This window comes from Sinohyriopsis cumingii, chromosome 8, assembly GCF_028554795.1.
Source record: "Sinohyriopsis cumingii isolate HCF-2022 chromosome 8, ASM2855479v2, whole genome shotgun sequence".
Taxonomy (NCBI): Eukaryota; Metazoa; Mollusca; class Bivalvia; order Unionida; family Unionidae; genus Sinohyriopsis; species Sinohyriopsis cumingii.
Window position 1 is genome coordinate 109,719,155 of NC_142968.1, and position 11,403 is coordinate 109,730,557.

The window sequence follows — 11,403 nt, forward strand, 5'->3', positions numbered from 1 at the left end:
AATGTATTTTTGCAACGGGAAGTTAATTACGTTTTAGTTCGTGATCTTGCAAATTTAGCAAGATTATTACCATGTAGGTTTTGGATGATATTTATGTTTTTACAGAAAGGATTTAATTTTTCTAAAATTGCATAAAAACAGACCTTTGTTCGAATTTACAATTCTTACTCAGGCGCAAGATTGGATTTCGGTCATAATTGTTTAGTTCATTGACTTCCGACTTCATCTTTCGCACTAATTTTTATCAGTTCAGTCCAAGTAACAAAATTTCACATTTTTTCGAATTTAAAGCGTCGCTAAATACAAGGGTAGTAGAAGTTTTCTTACTCTCTAGGGCATATGTAGATGTAATATATATATATATATATATATATATATATATATATATATATATATATATATATATATATATATATATATATATATATCTGTTGCTTTCTGTCAAATGTTTAAATATTTGGTAATATAACTCATGCAGGTACCGCCTGGTGTATCATGAAAAACCCAGGATAAGAACATAATGAACGCCGTTACGAGTAACGGAGCTGGGGTGGCCCAGTGATTAGCGTGTTAACTCACGATTGAAAGGGTGATGCTTTGAATCCTACCATTGGATTGGACCATCCTACGACAGCCACCTAGATGTGTCCTTGTGCTAGGCACTTTACTCCAAATGCTTCAGCACTAAATAACCTACTTGTGTTTCTAGGTCCTAAAGCAACAAACGAAAAACTTGCCATTGTATTAAATGACATTAAACAATTATCATAAATATTGAGTGTGGTTATAATTGAGAGATTTGTATATTAGCTTGTTTATTGTGGAACTATGATATGACATTTAATCGCATAAAACTGAAATCCAAGATTTAATTCATACGTTAACGTCGTAGAGGGAGAAGAAATAAGACAATAAATTAATAATCAAGATAAATAGATTGTCAGACGAACGATATGTACACTGCATTTTGCCATTCAAAGAGAGAAACAACTTGTATTGTCGTGATGTCAAACTTTCATAGTTGTATCCATTTTAGATCCTGTAGATATACAACATAACATCAGCCAACTCGGTGACTACGAAGATACTTCGAAAATAAAATCAGAGGTGTACTTTCATCCTGTGTCTCAGATCTGATTCGTCATACATCTCCAGCTGCTAATAGGAACTATACTGCTTTCTGCTTGTCACGATGAACGTCCAGACCATGGCCGAAATAGCCCGTTTGCCAGCGTTATTAAAATGTCTTAGCTGTTTATTAATTAATAATATAATGATGTGAGTTTACTTTCTCTTTATGTTAAACATACATTTCATGTATACGAAGATATGGACATTTGGTCCACCATAATCATTCATCATAAATGTAATCCAAACAAAGTAACCAGTTCTCAGGTGATGTCGTGCTACAATTTATTCAGTCTGTTTATAGTGAACATAAAAACGATGTATTTGGTATGGCTTTATTTGATTTCTGATAAGAGATGCACAATGGTGGTGAGGCAGGCTGTAATATAGGATCTTGAGTGAATGACATGCGACAAGCACTTGCCAGTGAAATAATATTATGCATTATATTATGAACATAACCTGTAAATGGATATCAATATATGACAATGAGCATGAGGGTCAAACCTTACTATACATTTATTAGCTTTATATTCAGATAGCATTTTCTAGATTTTGTACATCGTTTCTCTGACAAACGTGTTCGTACTAACAGTTCCATTCATAATCACTTTGTGATCTATGTGGTGTCCTCCATACTGCAGGGAGCCTCTATACGATGATTAAATATTTCCATCTTCATATCAAGATTAAGAAAAAAACATGCAAGTTTGTTTTGCTGTTTGGACTTTTTTTGATGATCATTTTGACTTATTAGAGTTTAGATGTTAGTAATTACAAAAGTCATGTATATATATATATATATATATATATATATATATATATATATATATATATATATATATATATATATGTGTGTGTGTGTGTGTGTGTGTGTGTGTGTGTGTAATCTATTTCAGACAACTGAACACATTGTCGACACTTAACTAATGTGTGTCCACTTTAACTTCTCTTACTGTATACTTTTCATGTTTTGGGAAAATCGCATTCTACCATTTGTCGCAATTATATGGATCTGGCTTATACCCTCATTCCATTTTCTTTGGAGTACAGCCATGCCAGTGGTATCTGATACAGAAATTAAGTTTCATAAATATCATTATCATCTTTCCTGTAACACACCAGGTCATTGGGGCACCTGAGATGACTTCACCACCAATTCTGTCCATTTCTTCCTGTTCTCGATTGCCCTTTCGGAATCTCCTCATAAACATAAACAATATAAATTATTTTAGTTATTGATACTGATATGTCTATCGCCCATTTCTGTCTTTCCAAATATTTGAAAAAGTACCTGAAACAAGTTCATTGGTATCATGTGATAAAGCATACGTTAATGGATATATTTATACATTATACAAGCATTAGCTTTAAACGCACTTTCACATTTAATTCGTTTTGGTTTGAAATAAACATAACAAAATAAATTCCAGGAGGGAAGCGAATTAGGTCCTGTAATCATTTAATGCAGGAGTAGTATTGTTGTTGTTGTTGTTGTTGTTTGGTTTAATGCCATTTTTCAGCACACGATAGGCTATACATGGCGGCCAGTATTAATGGTGAAGGAAGAACCCAGGAAAACCCCGGGAAGAACCACCGACCCACGAGAAGCTACTGGCAAGCTTTCTCGCATACCAACATTGGCCGAATCGGACACTCGAACCCACACAGACAGAGGTGAGATGGCAGTGATCCGTAACGGAGCCCGCAGTAGTACTGTAATTGTAGCGTGAATGTTGGATTTTCCTTTAGTAAAGCTAGGAGACAGCGCAATATTATTTATTTTCTTGCAATAACTGGCACATTTTTCAGATCCAACTGTATGCCCAGGCTAGATAGTTTAGTTCTAACACAAGTTCCCTCCCTTACATGTCAAATGAGTATAATAATCATGTCAGGTTGGTATAAAACTGACTTGCTTAATACATCTCAATAAACTTATTGTCATAATTCCCTCTATGTATATCATGTGAATTTAGTTGTGCTATATGAAACTTTTGACATTTCTGAATGCAACGTAGACTGCCGTCAAATGAAGTTATAAAATATGTATCCTAGTGTTGAAGCCCTGTTGGTATACACAAAAACACTCATGCAACTGACATCTTCGTACCCAACTCAAAGTGCTATAAAATAAAAAAAAAAACGCATGCTCGGCTTACACACATAGAAGACAGTAAGTTAGTGCTATAACTGTATGTCGGCTTGTCGGCTTTAGTGGCAGGTGATGTTTTCTTTACTTTGCCCTGTCAAATTTCTTAATTAAGACTATATTGTGCATTTATTTCAGATATTTTTGGAATTAAGTGTTTCGGGTTTGTATTCTTGAAATTGATGGGAGGTATGTATACATCCCATGGTTAATATCCGGTATGTAAACCAGTCTTGAAGAGCTAGTCACTTATGTCTGTCGATATGCCGGCTAAGGCAAGTTGAATATCTCAAAAACGACATGGATGTAAAGTATTTTCGATTTCATTAAGCTGTTTCGTACACAATGTTGTCAGAATTATCACATAGGGAAAGGGTTTGTGTTTGTACTGTGAGCATCAAATGGTGTCAAAAATGTCATTCGGACGTGAAAAATGCAGGAATAAACTTGGAGATGGATTCCATAAACTTCTTTTGATATGAAAAGCCATGGACGTCTCAGGTCAAGTGAATAGTTTTCGTATTCTTTGTTTTAATCTAGCTATCCACACAAATAGACCTTACTGGTCTCACTTGTGAATTTTTTCTTTCCATATATTTTGTTTTCATATTAGGCAGGTGAATGCGGCGTTACGTTTGTGAGAAATACCCTTTCCTTACACCATTAATATAAAAATGTGATTTGCCAGTCTGCCACTTCTTTTATAATTGTCTTTGTCTTTGTAATATGTAAGTAATCTTATGGATTAACCTTATTATACTACCTTCCTTTTTTCCACATACCACTCTCAAGTGTATGTCAGCCAATGTGGGCATGTGAGAAAGCTTGCCAGTAGCTTCTCGTGGGTCGGTGGTTCTTTCCGGGGTTTTCCCGGGTTCTTCCTCCACCATTAATACTGGCCGCCATGTGTAGCCTATCGTGTGCTGAAAAATGGCGTTAAACCCTACAACAACAACAACAAGTGTATGTAAGACACAGTTGGAGGGGAGGTAACTGCGTTTTGCACTTTAACGTTAGAACTATATTTCTCATGACATAGAAGCATAGATCAGACTTAACTTGCTAGATATGAGAATATAATGGGAATTATAATGCATTTTCTTGCTCTCTATGTAAGTGTTGATATATGCACCCCTATTGCAATGAATATTATTCATATTTTAGTACTGACACACAGAAACATTTGCAAAGCATGTCAACACGCATTCTAAAAATTAATTAAACTCCACAGGTGCAGATGCACTTCAGAGGAATCACAAATTAACATACCGTTGTGAATGGTGAATGCCACCAGTAGATGGTTTTGCAGTGATGCATATGGGATTTTTTTGCGGGCTATACTTGGGAGAGAAGAATGTAAATTTCAGCATAGATTTTACCTTCATGACCCCACTGTCAAGTTGACATCAGTGATTACTATCTCACATTTGAGCGATTATAAGAAATGTGTCAATATTATGCATATGTCTTACAAATTCTAGGGTCAGTTATCAAAGGGGAAAAGGCTTACAAATAAGTGACATAATCTGTTGGATATAATGATTGAGCTAAATGCATCTTATGATGTAAATATTTTGTTGGGTTAAGCCTTATGTATGTTCATTGCTTGTCATGGCTGAGCAGTCATGGAAAATGAACTTGCTTATAATTTCATGTTACTTTGTTTCTTTTGACTTGTATACCAAGCTTTCTCTGTACCAAACTCGTGATGTCCTCAAGGCAGTCTATCAACAATTCGTTTGATACACAGAATGTAAGTTGTTAAAAGAGCCGATAATTATTTCCTCTTGACATACTGATTCTCCTAGCCAATATCAATTACTCTGCCTTTATCAGCTGAAGATAAAGGTACATACCTTGTATTTCACCGATGTTCACAACAGGAAACACCTTTTCACATTCATGGGATTGAAACATTCTAATTTGTTCAGAAAGTTTGCTGCAGTTAACAATACAGTTTCTCCTAGGAAATTCTAAAGTTTTTATTGATTATTAAAAGTTATTAAAAGTTCGTTACTTTTTACTTGTCATTTTGCAGGTCTCAAGATGCATGGCAAAACATTAGGATTAACTGGTCAGTCATGATGACGGAAGCATTAGTTTGAACTACATTCTGATCTAAATGTACCTTCGTGGACATATTTAGCTTCTGCAGCAGATTATTGTTCTGCACGTATTATAAGCCAAATAGTTGAAATGGTTCTTATCTCGAACTGAATTTTCTACAATGAATATTTGTTATAAACCTTATCTCACTATTTACTATTATTTTCTAAACTCCAGAAATCATTAAAGTCATTCGTATGAATTATTTGCATATGTACAGTCATCTTCATTGGGCATGTATCATTGAATTTATGTGATATGTCACTTCCTACAAAGCAGTATATCCATGTTCAAACATGGCCTAATGTTTGTGGATTAAACGTTAATCTCTCCTGATTAACTCGACTGTTGCGATTACCCTCCACCAACACACACACACACACACACACACACACAAATATTGTTGCCGCTATTAGCATCTCCAGACCAATAATGAAAGGTTAGAAGCTATTTCTTTTATATCAAAAGTTACTTCTAGAGCATATTATTTACTTGACTGTGACGTTTCTTCTGTAAAGTTGCATCAGTTTAGATAGCCTTTTCAGCTTTGTCACTGACGACTAACATATCATTTGTGTCATTCCTTCCTAAAAAATTTTACTCAAAACCCATTCTTGGCATTCAAGCACTATTGTAAAGGAGGTATGGTTCTGTTCTGATGCTATAGTGATAAATACACGAAGCAAGTGAGGTTGCACACATTTCAAATATTTAAGGAAATACACAGTCCGTCGGAACTCGCAATGTACACGATATAATGTTTTTACCGCAAAGTGGTCACTTTTCTAAAAGAGTAAGAACAGTTAGTTTTGCAAGCAATACGTTTTCTTTTATACCATTGTAAAAGAATATTTAATATGTAATATGTGGACAACTTTTGACAAATTATTTTAAGCCAAATGTTTATGGTGGCAGGTGGTTGGTTGGTAAATTGGCACCTGTCCAATTTCTTAAGTTAAGGCTATGATGTGACCATTTCAGATATTAGTTTTAATAATTAAAGAGATTGATGTATTTGTGAATTATGTGTTTCGGGTTTGTGTTGCTCTTGAAACTGGTGTGAGGCATACACAATTAACATAGTTACACAGCGGTATGTAAACTGTGAAATAACAATAGTCGGCTAGGAAGATGCGTCAGCCACTCATAGCAGCAGACATGTGGGTTCAAGGAAAGTAGAATATTTCAAAAGCAGACTGGGTGACAACTACTTTGAACAGCATCAAACTGTTTAGTACATAATGTTTTTCAGAATTATCACATATAAAACGGCTTTGTGTTTGCCCCGATTGCATCAATTCTTGTCAAAATTGACCTTCGAATGTGAAACTTGGAGGTATAAATTTGGGATTGGGGTGCATAAACTTATTTTCATATGAACTGCCATTAACTTTCCAGGTCATGTGAATAATAATCTTATCTTATGCTATGTTTTAATACAGCTATCCAAAATATGGGCCTAGTTGACATCACTTATTTATTTTATTGTGTATGATTTTGTTTAAATTAGGCAGATGGATGAGGCATTAAATTTGTATATATAACCTGTTCCTTGCACTTGTATCCTTTCCATTTTGAAGAAGTCGGGTAATCTTTCTCGTTCGAATTTGCCTGAATTTATTGTCTCAAGATGTCATAAATACCCTCCGAAATCAATATACTTGACTCCTTGACGCAGAGCAATAAATGAGTTGATAAAAATTTGATATTTGTTTTCCTGTCAAACGCAAGTCAGATTAGTATTACAGCTTTATTACAGTATGAGCGAGGTGGACCTATTAAGCATGTCATGATAAGAAAATAATATTATCTTGGGGTCGAAATGATTGATCACAGTGCGGGGTCCAATAAGCAACACATTTTATGGACGTGTTGATAAAGTAGTAATATAGATCCTAATATTTTGTCTAAACGTTTACCGTATCAAATCATAAAGGAGGACAGAGTGAGTTATGCAGCACACTGGATGTTCAACATCGTTTGACAGGGGGGCATAACTTCCTATAAAAATGAACGGTGGCAAGTCAAATGCCTTCTGCAAATAGTAAACGATATGGCTACAAGATGACACGTTGACCCGTTATTGCTTTAATTGCACAGATGCTTGGTTTCAACAGTTAACATAAATTCTTTAGGCGAACACAGGTGAAGTTTTGCCCGGCATGATGGTGAACTGATAATATTTTTTTCGTATGTCAAAATATAGTATTCAAAAACATATGAAAACCATTTCATTAATATATTTTTTATAGTTCACCCACCCACCAATATCTACAATATCTATGTATCTATCAATATATATATATATATATATATATATATATATATATATATATATATATTGTGTAACCTATGGTACATGACTGTACCTCTATTGATTGTATTTTTTTTAATCACTGTAAATTTTAATGATCATCTATAAACAAGATGTAGTATAGAAAATATTTAGTCCATGGATATATAGGTATATACTCTATTTTCAAGATATAGAGCTATAAATAAGCGTTGAAAACTTGATTCTTATGAACTTGTAAGGAGCTGCTTAGGATTATTTTGGTTTTAGTTCATAATTCTGTAAGTCCCTCTTATATTTTCATTTTTAAGTTAGAGGATTAAATTATTTTGTAAGTTTTACATATCATATTGGTTATGCTTTTCTCTCTTGTTCTCTTGTCTACTTTATGACCATAGATTCATACCTATATATATATATATATATATATATATATATATATATATATATATATATATATATATATATATATATATATATATTTCAAACTGGCACATTATATCTTAAATATTGAGGATATTTTTCAATTATTGCTTACATTTTTTCTTTACTTTTTTCTTTATCTTGAATTGCTTTGATCTGCAAAGGCATGAGGTCAGGGATGTGTAAATGATGTTCAGTTTCAAGAATGTAAAGAAAGTTATTAAGTGAAGAGACTTAACTCTTAAACAGCAGAGATCCCTTCCGTCAAAATCAATTTTCAAATACTCCTGTTCTGATAACTCACATGTAGAAAACAATAAAGGGTTCAATAGTATACCATATTTTGCCTCTGATAAGTGATAACAAGTAGGAAAACACACGCACCCTTTTCAAGGGTTCATCAGTATGTTATATCTTGTCCCTGCGTGATTAGAAGCTGGAAAACACAAATACATATACGCTAAAGTTCAGTGATATGCCCTATCGTGTCTCTGAGTGATTAAAAGTAGGAAACCACACACGTGCACGTATGTACAAGGGTACATTAGTATGTCATATCTTGTTTCTGATTAGTGATATCTATATTTCATCATTCACAGCTGTGACAACTGATTATATAAGTTAGTTCGATACAGCTATACAGAGCATATGTTCCTAGCATAACTGTAGTACAAAGTACTGTAACGTTCCTTTATGAAAGTGCATTATCAGATTATGCAACTGACTGTGTGGGTTTATAGAAAGTTCTTGTAATGTTTTCTACCTAAGAATATAATTATAAATCCTAAATTAACTAATTGTTGGTGTGAAAGATCGAGTATGGTTATAGATCAATAATTTCACTGTTAGCTTACCCTTGCATGCTCCCTTTGTCAGAATGCACTTGTTTTTTGTTTTTTTCCCTACGCGGAGATATGATTAGCATGGATGCCAACAGTGGCGATGCTTATGTTAAAAGTGACAAGTAACCGTCCTGTATAGTTCAGTATCGGCCATTTAGGCCTACTTTTCCTCTTACCTGATGTAACAGTGTGAATTATGAGCACAAGATCCAAGAACACATCTGTTTAGAGAAAGAGAACTTCATGGATTGTTGTATATGATATTGTAACGGACAGCTTGCAGGTGTAAAAGTTGTCATTGCTTAAGTATTGTCCTAGCTTCTAGCTTTTTGCAAATCCCTTGCATCCGAACATCTAGCCTTAGTTCTTTAGGAAATGTATGGAGAGAAACGTTGTTTTGTGTTTTGCCGTGCAGCTGGCTGCAACACATATTTTTTCTCAATACCTTTACAAGTCTAGGTATTCCGAATTTTACGACTGCAGAACTGTTATCTGCTCAATAAGTCACTGGTATGACAATCAAACGAGGGCGCACGAGATAGTTTCAGTATTGGTAACGCTTCTATCAGCACTTTTTAATAGCAATTCCGATGATTTAATAGTACATTATTCACTCGTGTGTTGTTCAACATTTCTGGTAATTTCCCGCTAAAGACGGAACCGATTACAATTTGTGATTCATACTGAGATAGACATTTTTGCAATTTTTTTATTAACTATACAATAAATCTGCATTCCTGTTTTCCATACATAACACAGAACTGTACTGCAGTACATACCAGAATAGTATGTATTTATTTATTTCATTTATGTACTTTATTTATTTCATGTATACATTGTTGTTATCAATTCTATTTTTATTCGTAAAATAATAAAAAACTGATCTGTGTTTAAATATCAAATAAAAATAACGTAATATTTTATGTAGCGGAAATTAAACGATCTCCCAAATTAATTGCTCATAAGTACATGTGTTATTTAAGTTAAACGCCTCTAATTTTAAGTATAATTTTATGTAGACAATGTACCAAACTTGATGACGTTATAGTTTTCTACGCTTTGAAAATGTGATGTCTACTGTCAAGTGCGAACATGTTCCTGCATATGGACGCTAAAATGTCCAACAAACAGACACTAAAATGTCACTTTAAATGACCTCTGACCATATACAAGGGACGTGAATCTCATCTCTCATCCGATAAAAGTAGTAACCGGTTAATGGAAGAATACTTTCCAAAGTCAGGCTTTATATCGAGCAATACAAAATTAAAATACAATTTACAGATATAACATCAACCAAGCTGCACAGATAACTTACTCCACATTATATCCAGCATTCAAAGAATTAATATCCCCAAGATGGTTGCAGCGATGACGCTTCTGTCACGTTTATGTTTATGTTTAGTCCTGAAATGTAAGTCGTCCACCCTGATAATTATGATCGCAGGAACAGGTATCATTGTTTGAAAATTTAACAATAAAATAATTTATGTACTATATGTAATGAAAAGGTAACGGAAGTGGATACAAAGTTAAAGCGGGGCGGTGGGGAACGAGTCTAAATCGCTTGTCTTACAGTCAGGGGCACATACAACCAGATTCAAGGGACAGAACAAGCTCTGCTGATTAATATGTTGTCTCATGTACTTAGACTGCTACGCACTCCCACCCTCTTACTATGACATTAGTTCTTAAATATCACTCAAATTTACCTCATTAACACATTCTCGACCAATCCACCGGCTGATGAGGGGTCGGACAATTATCAAATGCAATATGAGATGAATTAAACCTTATTCGTCTGTTGTATTGTCAGGCGCACATACAAGTAGACAAAAAGGTCCGGAACAACAATGCAGAAGACAGCTTCACACATAAGGAAGGAGGCTTCCTCTTGAGTTATATGTGACAATCAACACTGATATCGCAAACTATAGTGCAGCATAAATAATTTAACATCAGTTTTGACCTCAGATACTTGACTGTGAAAGTGACTGCCTGCATCAAATTCGCCTTACCTTCCAACCTTTAAGAAATAACGTTTCCCCTCGACATGGCCATCGTCTAATGTATACACAGAGAAGGGGTTTTCAGCTTACATACACCAGTAGGCCGAACATAACCAGCCCCAGACATCCACGCAGTAATAGCATACTGAGGCAGCTACCTCGGGTACTTATCGTAAACAGTATTTGCAGTAGTTTTAAATTGTAGCCAATCAGGAGGCGTTTAACATTTTGTTAATTATTATAGTCTCGAACCCTCTAGAGAGCTACCCGTTTGAAACTTTGTTCACATTCATGTGATTATAAACGTGATTTATTTATGATATGAACCGTCTAGTTTCATTTATTCGCTTAATCGTTTACACTGATGGAAACGTAATATTTAATCACAGGTATGAGTACCGTGAAGACTCCCACGAGGAACTTTAATAATATTATAAATAAGATAAATGA

General features: G+C 34.4%; 1 protein-coding gene across 6 annotated transcripts in view; it reads right to left on the reverse strand.

Annotated features, from left to right (window-relative positions):
* The window catches only part of LOC149794364 (uncharacterized), a 78,481-nt gene extending 67,387 nt beyond the window's left edge, over nt 1-11,094 (reverse strand). For all 6 annotated transcript variants that reach the window (XM_089968535.1, XM_089968532.1, XM_089968531.1 and 3 more), the window contains exon 1: nt 10,963-11,094. The gene's annotated coding sequence lies outside the window, so the exon portion shown is untranslated. The remainder of the gene's footprint in view (nt 1-10,962) is intronic.
* Between the last annotated feature and the right edge of the window lie 309 nt (nt 11,095-11,403).